Source organism: Rhagoletis zephyria, unplaced genomic scaffold, assembly GCF_001687245.7.
Source record: "Rhagoletis zephyria isolate East Lansing unplaced genomic scaffold, Rhagoletis_zephyria_1.1 Rzeph_scaffold_00224, whole genome shotgun sequence".
In the NCBI taxonomy this organism is placed as follows: Eukaryota; Metazoa; Arthropoda; class Insecta; order Diptera; family Tephritidae; genus Rhagoletis; species Rhagoletis zephyria.
In genome coordinates this window covers 61,389-79,374 of record NW_016157308.1, presented here as the reverse complement: position 1 = coordinate 79,374, position 17,986 = coordinate 61,389, and the positions used below count along the sequence as shown (strand labels likewise).

At 35.4% G+C, this 17,986-nt stretch overlaps 1 protein-coding gene across 4 annotated transcripts in view; it reads right to left on the bottom strand.

Moving 5' to 3' along the window:
* The window catches only part of dac (dachshund family transcription factor), a 72,312-nt gene extending 66,033 nt beyond the window's left edge, over nucleotides 1-6,279 (bottom strand). The window contains exon 1 of one of the 4 annotated variants that reach the window (XM_017609440.1): nucleotides 5,765-6,279. The gene's annotated coding sequence lies outside the window, so the exon portion shown is untranslated. The other 3 variants (XM_017609439.1, XM_017609441.1, XM_017609442.1) reach the window with 3 other exon arrangements.
* Between the last annotated feature and the right edge of the window lie 11,707 nt (nucleotides 6,280-17,986).

The following is a 17,986-nucleotide window of genomic DNA, read 5'->3' as shown; positions in this document are numbered from 1 at the left end:
CACATAGTAAATAGACGCACGGCGCGCCGCCCAAATACACAATCAGCAAGCAGAAGCAGTCACAGTCACATCTCGGGCACAGTGGTGTACAGCAACAACACCAACAAGAGTAATGGAATGGCATTGCGGAGGAAATGCGCGGATATGCCCCCACACACACACACACACACACACAAATACAACAAGTTTGCACATCTACACATACCTAACTACAAACACACAGAACAGGGACAAACAACAATTACATACAATTGCAATTGCAGAAGGAACAGAAACGGAAAAAAAAGAAAGAAAATCACATACAGAGAGAAAATACGACGCCAACTGCAAACGACAGCAGCGATGCCGACAACGAAGCCGACGGTGATGCTGACGCAACTTTAACAGCAATAATAGTGGCGGCAGAGACGCTGCTACACTGCCGACAGCAACAGCAGCAGCCACATTAACAGCGGCAAAATGACATTCAGCTCTGCTTTGTAGTTGCGTCGGAAATGAGAGAAATGTGATTGCTGCGCGACTGCCGCTGCCGCTGCCGCTGCACAACATCGATTTAATTCGTGGCGATGTGATTTTGTTGTTGGTGGATCGAAACGTATTGGCAATTGAATCGAATCGAATTGTTTGTTTGAAAAGGGGAAACAGTTGCGGTCGCAGTGGACTTTTTCTGTGTTTTTTTTTTTTTTAATAATTTTAAGTTTTGGTGCTGGGGTTGGGGTTGTGAGTAATGAAAATGTTATGTTGCGATTTCGGACTGCTTTGGGGGTTGAAAATACAATTGGAAATGAAATATGTATGTATGTAGATATGTATGTATGTAGGTGGTGCCATTTGAGAATTGTTTGTGGCGCAAGCTTTAGGGTATTTTTGTGGAGCATTCGTTGTGTATTTAACGGCGGTGACTTTAGTGGAGCCTCAGAGAGGTAGGTAGAGGCAGACGTTTGACATTGGCTGCGAAGTTGGTATTATTGTTGTCGCTATTTGTTTTTGTTTTTCAACTTTTGTGGACTTTTATTTGTCAGTGATTGCTGTGTGAGAAAGATATATGTATGTATGTATGTATAAAGGGATTGTTTGTTGATTTTATGGAAAAATTCGAAGATTCTGGATTTTTATTTGAAAAGTACATACATACATACATACATATGTATGCATTATGTAAAGTTTGGAATATACATACATAGGTACCTAATATGTACTTTGTGTTTGATATTTTAACTCAAATGTGTGTTACAGTGTAAACTCAGATATTAGAACTAGCAAAAATTTTAATATATATCTCTTGAATTAGTGCCTAAAAATTTCTTTTTTCTTTTGATTTTTGTGCCATACGTAGATACATACATATGTACATATAGTGACTCAAACAAATGACCACGTGTTGATTTTTTTTCTAATATTTGTAATGTTTTTTAAGCAACATTTGTTTTCTATAAAAAATATCTACCATCTAAGCTTTAACCAAATCATATAAATCACAGTTCCAAACTTTACACAAAATTTAGGAAAATTCAACAAATTTTCATCAAAAATTCAACTTTTTAATCTGAGTCTTTAGAAAATTTTAGTCTGATGATGTGCAAGTTTCAAACGGCTAAAAAATGTCTTTGATTTTTTAGAACTTTTTTTGGTCACGAATTTTTGCTCTTTTTTTCCATACAGATTTGTATGTTGCCATGAGTTTCTTATGAAATAAAATGCGGCAGACCGTTAGCAACAAAATATCAAAAAATCATTTTTTGTAAATTGCACTTGTTATATAAAAAAAAATAACGAGAAGCATGAATATATTAGGGCGGTGCAAAGTTTTTTTCAGCCAGACCCGCCCTTTTTATTTTGCAATCGGTTGATATTTAACCTGTGCCGCTGAGCAGTGGGACGTTTTCTACCGATTATGTTCAAAAATAGTAGGACCGAATTGAATAATTATCCTTTAAATACTTGGAACGGATTTTAAAGAAGAGTATCGGCCAAAATCTATAAAAAAAAAACTTGAATTTTTATCAATACATGGTGAAAGCTGATATCTTTTTAACCATCAAACTACAAATAATATTGCACTATTGGTGACAAATTCCATAAACGTGGCAAACCGCTTTTGAGATCGTTGAATTCGATTTTGATAGAATTGTGAAATCCCGATCAAATATGCATTTTATAACGAATCGCAAAAAAGCTGAAAAATACACCGTTATATCGACTAATGAGTGAAAGATCGACCTATCTCGGCAGCCAGTTCGAAAACGCTCTATCTCAAAAAACTTTTAAAGAACGACCTATTTCAGAATTTTATTCAAAAATACCCTATCTCAGACCTATACCTAAAACGACCTACATATATCACTTGAAAACGTATTGAAAATGTGCTGAGATAGGACGTTTTTGAATCGGCAGCTGGAACATTTCTTAACTGATTATGGCGGCATGTAGAAGTAAAGCAATATCTCCTGCCAAAAATGTGAGCGATGGCACATTTTCGATAGAAATTAACCTTTGTAATTGTATTTTTCAAGTTTTGGTGGCTCCCTTGAAAACACATTATACTTTTTTTTAAACTATCTACATACAGATGCATAAAGAAAACTCGTTCGGATAAATTCATTATATGGAATATGAAACGCATCCCCTTTCAAGTGAAGGCTGCAAAAATTGTCTGTATAAAGAAAAATTCGGTACATATATCGAAACTAGTTAAATAATAGTAATATAAAAGACTTCATTAAGCAGAAGTTCGTTAGAGAGGAGTTGGACTGTAAATGGTAGAAATATTTTATCAAAAGAACAAAACTATCTTCAAGCCTTAATTTGCCCACTTATTTTAGTTGGAGATAGATTTTTTCTTTCTTTTTGGTTGTTAGTGTTTTTTCTAGTTAAAATTTTTAAGTAATGACGCTAGCTGAACAAATTCTTTTCGTGTGAGACACAATCGAAAACTATTCTTTTTTTGGTTTTTTAACAGAATTTTAATTTCCGCAAAGACGTATTTTTTTATAATGGGCAAAACTCAAATTTTATTGAAATTTCACATTTTTTCTAGAACTTTAGGGGCGTTTCCTAGATGTATACAAGTTCCTTTCCCAGGCCCTAAAACCAAAAAAATTAATGGTTTTTGGTTATTATTTTAAATTAATTGCCATATTTAAAGGCCATTTCGCAACTTAAGTTACAAAGTTTTTATTATTGATTTGCAAGATCGTATGACTCTGACGATAAATAATCAGAAAAGTATGAGATGCTTTTAGTGATTTTAATGGAAACTAATAAGATAGCTTTACATGCCAATTTTTCACCTTTAGGAATTTTTTTTATTATTAAGCGCATTACGTTGATGATACTGCCAAACGTTCTAAGTACAGTCAAAACTCGATCATCCGAACTAATGATTCCAGAGCGGATTCAAATAGTCGAAAAAATCTAGAGAAACCACAATATTTTGTAAAAAAAATCAAACATTTCATTTATGAGAGACCTATAAAATTACATATTAGAGGTAACGCAAATAAGTATGTACTTTAAAAAATTACTTTTCATTTCTTGTCTAATCACGATCATCACACCACATAAACTGATAAATATGCACAATAGGGTGGTCGAAAAACAGTAAAGTCGGAATTGTAATGCTCTCACCCCCTAGGATTGTTCTATATCGAAAAAAGTATACTCCTATTTTTTATTTTGAAATCAAAAATATTTAGTGGTCGCTCAAAGCGCTCAAAGTTTTCCATGTATTTTTATATGGGAAAAGTAAAAGTTTTCGTAGAAATGGTAAAGAATTCTTGAAAATAAATATTTTTCTATCGGAAAACTGTTTTTCTCTTCAGGAGACTATCAATAATAGTACCTAGTTGTTTATTTAACTTTTTTAATAACAACGACTTTTTATTTGTACCCCCATTGAATTTTTCGGGGTTTTTGTGGGTTTATGGCGGACCTATAAATTTTAGTTGCGATGAAAAAATGGTTAAATACATAATTGGGTATTATTATTGGTAATCTCCTGCAGATAAACAGAGTTTTCTGGTAGGAAAATATTGATTGTTATTGATTCTATACCATTTCTACGAAAAGTTGTTTTTTCCCCATATAAAATACATGGAAAATTTTGGGCGCTTTGAGCGACCTCTAAGTATTTTTTGATTTCAAATGCATTTTCCGATTATAGAATTGCAATTAGTTCAGATTACTGAGTAGGTAATGCTATGAGAACAGCCGTTCGGTTTGCTGAATATTTGGATTATCGAGTGGTCGGACCATCGAATCTCGACTGTATGTCCATTATTAGCTTTGGCGCTTAGATGGTTTCTTACCTATGCCGTGCATCGGTATACATACTCTCTTAAAAACTGAAGAGAAACCTGTATTCATTTGGCTGATGAAGATGAACGCTTAACAAGAGCGTTCAAATACAGGTGATAGATAATAAATGACATAGCACGTTTTGTAGTATCGCCGATGACATTATAAGTTTTTTTATGTTAGTTTTAATACTAACTTTTGCTAAACACACAATCTTTCGTATTCTTCTTAGGCGAAAACCGGACGTTGAGCTCAAAAAGTAGAAAAAAAATATGGCATTGTTTAACTTTTTTCACGATTTGTTTTTGAAGGGCATTCACAAAATTTTATGTCAGTTGGAACGAAGGCATTGCATAGCTCCACTCATTAGGTCAGGCCTACCGTGATATGACAAAAACAAGTACATAACTTTTTTTATAGAGAAAATTAGGGTTTGGTCTAACTAATTTAAGTTTGTTAATATCACCGGAGAAGTGTGCTGGACGCATTGCAGGTGACTTATCTTTTTCTCAAAACTGAGGTCGGTTGACATGATATTTCGAGAAGTTCGCGTTGACTAGTGTTTAAATGAAGATTTTCTTTCTTTCAGAACTCGTTTTACAAGTTAATACGTAGTGGAATACCAGAAAGCGTGCCTTTTTGTACTCAAATTTAGAATTTTTTTATAAGACCTGTCTGTAGCTCTCAAGGGAAACTAAAAATTGATACTAAATTATGCACCAGAAATGGGAAAAAAAATTTTCCCCTATCAAAATTTCTTAAATCAGTGAGCAGGTCTTAAGAAAAAAAAGCTCATATATTTAGTTCTTCTAGAAAATTTACAGCATCCGCCACACTCCTTTCCTAGCAACAGAAATAATGAAAAATATTTATTGTGATTTGTAATAGTTTAGTGTTTTGGTGCCAGAAGAACTTCATGCAAGGGAAGACCCGAATATAATGTCCAATTGGTTAAATTTTCGAAATTTTGAAATGAAGATTTAACAAAAAAATTTGTCAAATACTTATATTTGGAAAACCGGTTTGTCTACAAACAACAATTGACAAGCGATGGCCGAAATTTTTTCCAAAATATGCATATCATCTTTTCACCCTGTTGGGAGATTCATCCACCAACAATACGAAATTGTTCCCCTTTGAAGAAAATTACCAAAGAAAATAAGGCAATCGTTCTTCCATAAACGGGTTTATTTAAGCTGCTGCAGTTTTTGTATTTTGCGCCCTTTAAATCTTTACCTACTACGAATCTTTTTTAAGCTTTCAATTGTAAACTATCTGGCAAAATAAAATGCCTACATAATTGCGGCAACTACTTTTTACAATTAATGTTCAATGTTTTTTTTTTGATGATGTTTGAATGCATAAATTTATTTTTAAAGTTCCACTTATTTTTCATAAATTTTTACGTAAAATTATTTTAACCACAAAACAATTTTAAACACTGCTACTTAGTTTCAATGATACACACTGTGTCACCAATTAATTCGTTGTTTTTTTCACCTCCACTTGTAAGTTCACAAAACACACATTTAAAATTTTCTTAATTAGTTTTACGCAAATCGAATTATTTGTTTATAAAAAAACAATCCGCACTAATAGATACCAACCGATTAGTATTTGTCAGTTGCTGTTGCTGACACCGCTCACTTGACGAATGTCGCCAATTGGCGACGGCAAATGCAAAACAACACTCCGTACATTTGCCATGCACAGACACACACACATACATAAACGCGCGCTCATCGAAATTAAACCGTCCCTACCAGTGATTACTCTACACCTGAACCGAATAACCAAATGGCTTGCGCAGCCTACGAATAAACACCGAACGCGTTTGAGCCACAATGGCAATGTCAACGGCAAAACAACACTGCCCAACACGGCAATGCGGCAACGCAACGCAACGCGACGCGACGACGAACAGAACGAGTTGCAGAGTTTTAGCGCGCACAGCAAAAATTTTTATTGTATTACCTTCGCTTACGAATGACAAATTCGTAATGAAACCGATTTGAAATGTGTGCTGGCTGCCGTTGCGCGAGCATGAAACCAGAACAATAACTACAACAGCAACAGCAACAACAACAACAAAAGCAAAAGCAATACAACACACATTTCCCCAATTGTATCTGCAACTGTATATTTTCTGTTATGGTTGGAGTGTGCGGCTGTAGCTGTAATTGTGTGTTTGCTTTGCTTTGAGAAATGTATTTGTATTTGTATTTGTAGTTGTACTCCACAGTGGCACAACAGCAACGCGCGCTGCATTAAAAATGTTAGAGGGGATTGAAATGGGATAAGAAATTGAAAAAAAAAAAAAAAATGCAAATCTAAGTCGACGAGGAGGAGTAAAGTGTCGATGAGTGAGTAGCGGAGGTTAGCGCTTGGTAGGCAAAAGAGCGGCGCGTCGTTCCAGCAAGTGAGGGTGGTGTGGTGATTTTGTGCGGTGGCTCAGTGTGGGGCTAGCGGCGCAGACAGGTAAATAAAAAAAAAGAAAAGTTCAACTGCTGCTGCTGTCGCCACTGTCTGTTGTTTATTTGCTGTGTTTGCTTGGCATATTGCGTTCATGTTGTTGTTGTGACACAACGATCGCTGTTGCGTTCGATTCGTATCGCTGCTGCTGCTGCTCTATTTATCCTCGTTACGATTGTGAATGTGTGCAATACGAATGTATGAATTACGAATACGAATGCAATTGCGAGTGTACGAATGGCAGTGCGAGACTTTGCCATGAGAATGGGAATGGAAATGGAAATGGAAAATGGCATGTCAGATGGGCGTATGCGTTTGAGTTGATTGCGGAGAACGCGCCAGTGGATTGGTGTGTGTGTGTGGAAATGGTGACAAAACATGGACGTATTGTGTGCGTGTAAGCGAGATAGCAAATGAAACAACAAATAAACAGTTTCTGAGCAATTGAAATGGAAACGGAACGACAACAAAAATACCACAAACAACGAATTGTATTTATACAAATACAACAATACAATTGTAATGACAATACTTCCGGCGAAATTGGTCTGGTTGTGTATTTGTGCGCAATTGCAACCCCAAAATCTGCTTGGAGGCATCCAAATGTATGCATGCATGAACTTGTACATACATACATACATATGTGGGGACTGGTAAAGTGAGCAAATGTGTGCATTGAAAAATGAGACAGCAACTAAAGGAAATTCATTTCTGTGAAAGCAGATTACCTATAAAGATGTTCGCAATTATGCATGTGTGAGTGTTTGAATGCGCAAGTGTTGGTATGTATGACTGTACATATAAATTTCTGTTTGTATTAAAAAATTAAGTACCAATAACATTGCGAAGAGCAGTTGAAGAATACATTTTATTTTAGTGCCAATAACGTTGCTATGAGTAGGTATATGTACCGATTTCTTAACAGTCTGTTACAAAATATAAGAATCATCTTACGAAACATTCAGAATTAAAATTGTATAGGTATGAGTCTATGATTAGATGCTTTCTTTGAGAATCTATGTATGTGGGTACAAATTTGCAATACCATGTCTTCGTTTCCATTCAATTAATTATCATGTTTTTTAAATAGCTAGCGAAAAACCTTAACAGCCGGTTTCACCAGCAATTTAAATGGAAAATGATTTTTTAATTTCTGTCTATTTCCATATAAACTTAAAAAAAAAATTGAAGTAATTTTTCTCCTAAAATGTTTACGTAAAATTGGCTGTAAAACTAAAAAAAAAATAGCAGATAACATTATCAACACACTCAGGGGGTCAAATGTGTTAATGTCGTTTGAAGTTTCGAAATAACATGGATTGGATAACAGCGAGAAAATCTGGAACTTGGGTTCCCCAATAGTTGATTCAACTCTTCCATGATGGGTGTTTTAGTGCGACATTACTTTTACTGAGATGTTAAAAAAATGAACCTACTAATACAAGTTTTCAATTATAGATATTTTTTATGTCTTCTTGAAAAAGACTGAAGGTTAGGTAAAATTACTTTAGCTTAGCTTGGGTTGTTGTTCCCAAACAGCTGTGGATGTAAACGACCGACAAAATAGCGTAGATGGAGGGGCAGCCAAAAGAAAAGCCGGGCCCCGTACTAAGTATGTGACGGCCCCCTACCCAAAAAAAAAAATATAATCGAGTTTTTTACTTCCATCTTCATTTTCTCGACCCCTTAACTCTACGGGTCTGAGAAGAAATAAGCCCGATCTCCCCTTCTATTGTGGGGCCTGAGGATTGACTCCCGCTTTGACGTTTAGCCAGCTGAAGAAGTTCATTTAATCGCCTTCGATCGGCTAACGGTCAGAAGGACTAAGCAACTTTGCATTTAGCGGGTTTCGTTCAGCTCTCGCGTAGCCGACGAAGAGTCGTATCTGTCCAGGAGCAATTCAAAGATTTCCACAGGAACTCACATGCCTTGCCTCACAATAGACATGATCTCCAGGGCGCAATTCCTTACCTTTTATGTGCCATGCAATTTCCTGGGATGTTCCTGCAACCCAAATCCGCCTAATTTAGAATTAATCCTAGGTGACCGACAGAGAGGTCAATCATTCCTTGAGCAGTTTTGATCGCACCATAAGCGACCCAAGTGCCTCGCTGAATGGCCGTTAGGTTGGTTAGACTGCTATCTCTGTAAAAGGAGTTCGCTCAAAACCTGCGCAAAGGTAAATGGTGATGCCTAAGACAGAATTTTCCCAGGCCTGTCCCTAAATGTCTTTAAACCATCTTAAATTTCTGTCGAATCCTTCTAGACCTTAGAGCTTTTTGCAAGCTGTATAAGACCTCGAAAAAGTTGGAGGCGCTTTTTCCAGACTGTTGGGCATTTGCGCATGAAATGCTAAATGAATCTTCCGCACATTTGGGTCCAAATAAAGATTGACTTTGTGCTGTTGAAGAGATCGTAGTGATCTTCGGCATATTTTATGTTGAATTCCACCAGGGGATGGCCCGCACAATAAGATTGATTATAGTATCATACATCCAGGAGAGGATCCACCTCGTCTACTGTCTATGGAAGCTGCGTTTCGCCTTACCGTGGTTATTACCACGTTCCCTTATATTGGATGAATTGCAAGTCCGCAGATCGACTAGTTTCAGATTAAGTGGCCCTTTTCTTGCATAATGGAAACCCCGAAAGCCCGCCTTGCAGCTCTTCCAGTATGAGGATCCCGAGAAAGAGTGAGATTTGTGATAGATCTACCGTTCACCAACTCAGTTTTCTTTTTTTCCGAGAGCTACCCAATACATACCCATTTGAACTAGCCCACCAGATTAATAATCGTGGTTTAGGTAAGGGCTTACAATACTTCAGTTTTACAACTACATATTTCATCGGATTCTTGGATTGTGTAAAAATTCTAGCTGTTTCACCAGATAGCTAATAAAAAAATGCAGATAAGTTCATTTCAGTTCCAGATTCCAGATCTACTACCGGAGGACCTTAGTGCACCTGATTCCAGAGTAAGTCACCGAGTCCCACAGTTTGCAGTATATAATGACGAGATAAATACATATAAACATATATACATACTAGAGGTATACGCCGCCGGGCCACGCCGCCGCCGCCGCCGTTTTTTGTCATTTCTCACGCGCCGCCGCCGAGTTACGAAAATATCGGCGCGGCGGCGGCGGCGGCGGCGTTCGGCGCCTAGGGAATTTTGTACAAAATTTTCATGTTGTATGCACATTGAAATACATCGTTTGAAGGAACTAACTAACTACTCGTATAAAAGCACTATTTTACGAAATGAAAATTACATTTTTAAAAGATGTTTTTTTGTCATAATTTGGGCCACTGAACATTAAAAAAAAAGCGTAACTCAGAAAAATATATAGGTAACATGTTTTTCGATCGACAGCGTTTATTACAGTTAAATTAGGGTCGAATAGGGTAGAAAAGTTTTTTTCCTAAGTAGTGGTCAAACCCCAGGAAGGTTTTGCTCCCGCGCATAGCAATATTTTCTACACAGAGTTGAAGTCCCCCTTTTTGGTAAAAATTACTATTATTTTGCATTACATTCTGTTCTCCTTAGAAAAATTTGGCACTTAATATATTATTGGAAATTTAACTATTTATAAGCCATTTTTCAAACAGTGGGTCAAAAAGGCCCGTTGTGGTGGGAGTTGATGGGTTAAACTTTTGGAAAAAAGTAGGCCAACCTTATTTTCAATATATAACCCGCAAAAATTCGTAAGAACTCCGTAATTTAACATAACGGTTGAAAGCTTATTGCAAAACTTTATTGATAGCGACATAAATTACCCCAATAACTTAACCTTTAAATTTTTTTATTTCTTTAAATTGAAATAGTACATACGCATTTTTAGAGTACATAGAGATTTATGTATATTAGGGTGCCCATCGAAAATAGTTTTTTTTGTGCATTAGTACTACATATTTTCAAATTGTGGAAATTATCGATGGTCAAAATATACAAAATTCATTGAAATTCAAGCAAAAATAGTCTCTCAAAAACTCACGAATCTAGAAAATCGTATTTTCTGACCTAAATCGACAGGCCGCGACCTCTAAATGGCCTTTAAAAAATCTATAAAAATAGGCAATAATATTTCTCATAAAAACGAATCAAATTAGGGGGTAGGGTCTTTAAATTTTCAAAAAAAATCATTTTCAATGGGAAACCTAATGTATATACTATATAGACTTTCTTCTGTTCGCCCATCCATCAGCAGCAGTCACTCAACATTTGAATTCAATGAATGAATTAAATAGAATTATAATCTGATGACATGATGAGATTAGAAGCCTCATGGCTCTTTGGACTCTACCTTATGGGCAGTAGCGCCGGCGTTTCCAGACGCGCCGGCGTCGCCGCCGCCGCCGATTCTTTTTGAAGTTGAACACGCCGCCGCCGCAAAGCCTGTCGGCGTAAACCTCTAATACATACATATGTACATACATACTAATAGAACCTACTTACCTATCACGTAAACCTGCAAATATTAAAAAAAAGTAATCAGCAAATAAAAATCTACTGTTAAAATAAATATGTACACAACGAATCAACGAATGGAACAACAAATCATTGAACAGAAATGATATCTCCAGATGCCAAAAGAAAGCAGCGCAGCCATTCATGGATACATACATACATACGTACATATATTTCAGCAGAAGCACAGACAGCGGCAGCAGCAGCGGCAACGGCAGTGATAGCAGCAGTTATAAAAACAAGTAGCACTCGCAGCAATGCTGGCAGAGCCAGTGACAGCGGCTGATGCCCTCTGCCGCCATCCATTCGTATTCGCTTTACAAACTAATGGATTTCCACATATCACACACACGTCTTGGCTTTCTCAGCCCACAGTCGTCGCAAGCCAACGTGTGGAAGAAAGACAACAAATGCGTCAAACACTCAAATGTGTCGAACATCTTCGAATGGGCCACAAACCGAAAACAAAGTGGAATAAATAAATAAACGAAATCGGCAAAAGAAAGAAATAAAATAAACGCAAATCGCCTGCAGCTGAAATTGAAGTGAAAATAAAGCCCCAATAATAATAAAACGAAGATGAATATGAAACGAAATGAATATGAAACATATGCGGATAATATGCGCAAATGGCTGGGTATTTAAATAAAAAGTGGTACTGTGCACCACTACACACACACACACACACACACACACACACACACTCCCTTTAACTATTTACTATTTGTTCCCCAATTTGCCGTTTCGAATACGATTGTTATTTGTTTTATTTGTTTTATTTTTTCTCTCAGCTGCTCTTACTCTTCCTATTGGTTTGTATTTATTTTGCTTTGGCGTTTTTTTTTTTGCTGAATTCATTTCGCATATCATTTCGTTTCCACAGCTCACAAACACACTCGTTCGTTGTAGTTGCACTGTGTGTGCGGCCGACTGCTGGCATCACATTCGCACCTGGCTCCATTTCGGCTAGCGGTTGTGTGCTCTCACTCACACTCATCGCTTGTGCACGCCACAACATGTACAGCTGCCAGCATTCGTTGTGCACTCTCTCTCTCTCTTAATACTCAGTTGCTGCAATGCCTTGCGGTGTTTTTTTTTTTTTTGTACGGCAGCAGCGAGCAGGTGGGCTGCACCAATAAACATGCGCTTTTATTTACTTCTCTGCTTTACGAATGTTTCTGCGAATTCATATTATTTTTTTGCTTTTATTTTTGCTGTGTTTTTTGCTTTTGTTTTAGCTGTGCGCAGTAGGGGCACGAAAAGAACACATTCACACGATTTGCAGTTTGGAATGACATTTGTGTGTGGATGTTTGCTGAATTGCTTTTTATTCGTTGATAGATATTCATTTTAAGATGTAGAAAGGTGGATTTCAAGAAGAGATGAGTAATTGTTCGTACCTACTCAAATTTGCAGAATTAAAAAGAACAGTTTTATGTGATAAAAATTGGTATCAAATTTATTTTCAAACAACAAACACTTATATAGATAGGTATGCTGTTGAGACACACATACATATCTATATTTATTTAATTTCTGTCACTTCATAAAAATTGTTTCAGTAAGTAAAAAGAATTATAAAATATAATATAAATTAAGATCAGCGACTAATGTTTGAGAACCAAAGAAGCTGCTCCTCCCCCTAGCAAATATACAGTCAATGCCATTGAAATAGGAACGGTAGTGGAAGTAAAATTTTGTATGTAATAAAGCCAGCGGCATGACAAGACTATTATTATAGGGGACTTTTAAATATGAATATGAATTAGAAAAATGTAGATACATGGCATTTGTACATATTAGGGAAAATGTTGCAGTTAAGAAAATTCCATATTTTTTTCAAAGTTACCAAATGGTTGTTGATGAAATTTAACGAATTTTTAGTGAATCCAAAATATATGCAGATTTTTTGTGTAGTTTGAATGAAACGGTATAAAAATTACACCAAGCAATTTTCTTTATTTTCTTCAAAATTGATCATTCTTCAAAATGTGGTTTCTCAAAAAATCAAAATTAAGTTTCTGCGATACCCACAAGTCCAGATGTAAACCTCGGACCTTTAAAGAACAAATATAAAAAGTGAATCGGGGTGGTAATTATAAAAATCTCAAAAATTAAAATATATTCTGTATTCACAAAATGCTGATATGATGGAAACAATGTCAAGAAGTATTACAGTATTTTCATAAAATTGTTGGTGATTCACTTTCTTATTTCACTGTGTTCATCTTCTCTGCTTGCTGATTTTCCTCTATAATTTGCTTAGATATTATACTTTAATTTCTCACAACTACTTAGAAGCTATACTGTGTATACCCAGCAGGAAATGTAAATAATTTAACTGAAAGTTGGTTAGAAAGGAACTAAAGGTTGCTATCATCTATATACATATTTTCTTTGAGGAAAGCTTACTATATTTGTATGGTTAGCTTTACATTTGGTGTCAACTAACTATTTGGGATATAAATTATCAATAAGAAAAAATACTTTTAATTTTTTTACAAGTTTATTTATTTACTTGATTTAACATTGCTTACATATTCCGCTTTTTCGAATTCCGTCAGACATAACTTCAAATGATAGTATAAAGTTTCGATTATCATTTCTTTTTTGTCCTGAATTCGAAAAATTATTTGTGCGGAAAAGTGTATTCAAAGAAAAATTTGTATGAGAGTATTTAAGTAGAAACCTATTAGTTTGTCTTAGCTAATGAAAATTGAGCTATTTATCGAAAATCCCACAAAAATGCTAACTACAGGTTGGGTATTTTTTTACCAATTAATAATACTGCAGATAGTCTGTTGAAAGGTAATTTTATTGCCGAATTTCGGAAAAATTCCAATAATTTTGCTTAAGAAAATTTACTGCGCATATTAAGCTGTTCATATAAGAATGGATCGATTCCGTCAACTTCAATACCATATGGTTTTTAATTCAAAATCTTCTGAATTTTCTCCTGCATGCTGTGCTTTTTCACATCCACTTGACGAGCACGAATTGTTGATTCAGGTTCCCCGTTGAACCCCTGAATGGATACCCGTCATTGTTATTGACTTATGTTATGATTGGCATACATAATTTTCCCGTTTAATTCACTTTTTTACAGGATGATCCTTATAACTTTAGTGACACCTACAGTCTACAGTTTTGAATTTTAAGGTAATAAATTTAAATTAAAAAATCTACTGGTTTGAACATCTGTTTATCGTTTGTCTGTTGGCTATGGTGATACACTTGTGCCTTACCCGAAAGATTTCTGGTATATACTTAAATGTAGTCTCGTCATCTGCTGATGCACATTTCACGCCGAGCTTCTTACACCGCTTCCATTCATATACTCGTTCAAAGCCATCTACACCGTGAAAAGGGCAACTATAGCCTAAAGTCAATTTACCTAACCTCCGCATGACTCTAGTTCTGCGGATTCTTGTGGGTTTCAAAGAAAATATGAGATCGATGGTAGATGCTGAGATGTTCCTGCGCTGCACCCCTAAGACGGCTGAGGACAACTGAATTTTCAAACAGAATCAGCTGTCGTCAGTATGTTGTTGATGTTGTTGTAACAGCATACAAATTCCACATAGGGGGCTTTAGGGAATGTGCTGTAGTGACAATATCGCTCAGTTTCATATAAAGATGAGTATGATATGATAGCTGAATGATTACACGAGCAGATAAATACCTCATCCCCACTTTGACTTGTTTCTAGCAGCTTTACAGCAACGACAGATATCACGATCACTGCTATTAAAAAAGCAATAATAGTTAAACCGAGAGCGAATAGTATATCAAAAAAGCAGCTGTCTAAGGATTATAATATTACTATGTTTGCATTCCAAGGCGCACCTATTTCGCTGTCCGCAAGTTTCTATACATATCTTCCATATATAGTACCTAACAACCCTACTTTCACTGCACACACTCACCTACACATGCACAGCCAGGCGCAGTAACAGACAATTGGCGGCGCCACCATCGTCGCTTACATTTATTGGGAAAACATTTTAATATTTAAATTAAAAAAGCAAATGACAAATTGAGTTTTTCCTTTTCCAAATACTTGTGCGAATGAGATGGCAATGTCGCAAGCAATGACAATGGCGATGGCGCTGTCGAAGGCAATGGCTGTGCGACACCGTTACTTGAATGCGCTCCGCAAATGTAGCCTTCGTTAGGCAGTCACTCTCTCGTGCTTCGGTGCCAGCAACAACATTTTTGCCGTTGGTGCTTTGTTGGGTGTTACAACCTATTTTCCGGCGAAAATTTTTCGGGGAGTTTCGCAACACTAACAACAACAGCAACAAAAATAAAAAGCACTCAAACATTAGTACATTTAAATCCGAGTTCACATTTACCATTTCAAATTTATATTCACAACCCCAACTAAAATATCTATGTACATATGTATGTGCGTCTGTTTGCATGCCTGTGTGTGTTTGTGTATGAGTCGAGCGCTCCTGTCAATTGTTTACGCCTGTCACCACCCACCCAGTCGCCTCCTATTAAATACAGTCGCACTTTGGCATTTCGGCAATACGTTTGTAAGGCGGCTGTGTGTGTGCTGGCGCCGTGGAATTGCTCCCGCTGCTGGCTTTTCTTTTTATTCTATTTATTTTAATTTCTTTTCGTGCCAATTTTGATTGTATTCTGAATGAGATGGCAATGCGTCTTGGCGATGGTTCGCGTATTCACTCGCTCGCTCCCTAACGCTTTGGCGATATTTCCATATTTCTTTTTTTTTTGATAAATTCGTACGTATATATGTACATATGTACTCAGATGTGTTCAAATACATAATGATGCACATAAGTGCGCATCACTCTAAATATAAGAAAAAACTGTTACTTTTTTCCATCGGAACTTAAGAAAGTTTTATATTTTAAAATATTCGCGAAATATTATAAAAAGCTGAGCTGGATTTATTTTAAAATATCTCCAAAAATCGAATTTTTTATAAGTAAAATTAGTTTTTACAAATATTTTTTTACAAAAGATAGATATTTCAGATGGTAGAAGAGTTTAAGCTTAAAAGGTCTGTATAGAAAAATTCACAAATTTTATCAACGGAATCACGATAATAAGATTTTTGAAGGTATTTTCAAAACGTAAATCTCAATAATGTTCCGAAAAATTTGGCGGCAGTCGCAAATATAATAAATTTTGTTAGTCCCGTGGAAAAAATTACAACTTGTTTTTTGGTTTGGCACCCCAATGTTGATGTGTTCGCACATACATAGGTTTTTAGTATGTACTTATGGAACTACTGCTTTAGAGAAATTTATTTTTTTAAAGGGGGGGAGGGTTTTATTTTATTAAATATTTTCCAAAACTCATTGTTTTTTTTTTGCTCTTAGTTTTTGTAATTGGCTCTAAATAGTATATCTTAGGCGGTTGCAGTGCCAATAAAGAAGAATAAATAGTTTATGTCGGGGAATGTGTACACATTTTTTCTTTTAGAATAACAAGTTCAAAAAAACAGAAACGATTGGAATGCTCAAAAATAGTTGGAATAAATATTTATGTTGACCCTCATCTTTGAGCTTGGCTTATGACTCCTTTGTTTTTGTGTGCAAATTAATTTTTTTCAATATTTTACAAAGCACAATTCATTCTTCCATAATTTGTACAAGACTTGAGCAAGGTAATCTTTCTACATAGAATATCGCCTTGTTGTATTTCTATATAAGTTTTAATTGAAAAATTTGTTAAAAACATTTGTAGGCCGCCAAATTACTAAAATGGAGGCTTCGTAAATGATTTTTGATCTTGAAAAAATATTCGTTAATTTAGACAAAGTGATCGCTTTGGATCAAAAATTCGCTTACTTCTGCTTACAAGAGAGAAGAAGGGTTAAAAATTACTAAAACTCTGCATACGTAATACTTGAATGACACCTGACGAAAAAAACTGTTGTAACGCCAAATTTGGTAAGGAAATTCTTAAATACTTAACAAAAAGGCACAATATTGAAAGTTTGAGAATCAAAAGCTTTATAACTTCTTAAAGTCCTTCTCTGATCCCCCTCTGATGAAAAGCTGTTCACTCTACTGCTTGGAGCGTTGTCTGTGACTGATTTTGTCTTTTATTTTATTTTAATTCCGAAATTGTCTCTGCGTTCGCTTTGTTCATTTACCGAAGTGGTTCTAAATAAATTTATATGTACATTTATGTATAAAGCAAAAGATCATATACATACATACACGGATATAAATTTATAAGTAGGTATGTACATTAAGGTGGACTAATTTGTCCGGAGCAAAATTTTTAAAGAAAGTGTATAGCAAATTCTATGATCAATTGTAAGTAAAAATGGCGAACAAACTATATACCGAAAACGGCGTTTAAAAGATAAAGTAGTTTTAAAAGAAAAAGTAGTTTTAAAAGAAAAAGTTGTATATGGTATGAAGACAATAAAAAATTGTGTTAATGAACAAGTAATTTTTAAGTAAAAAACAAAACCGACTTCAATTCCCATATAAAAATTTTAGATTATCGTTAATTTCTTCAAGATCCAATGATCGGAACAAAACCAAATTAGTATGGGACTATATCTGTGGTAACACCTTTCCTTTAAAAAAAGAATTATAGAAATCGGTAAACGTGATCCAAAGTTATGCGATAACATACATAAAAATATATATATTCCGACGAATTGTTAACCTTGTCCTTTTTTTGAAGTCGGTTAAAAATTAATTTCATTCAGAAATAAAAATTATAATACACTGATTTTTCTTTTAAAAATTGGTATAT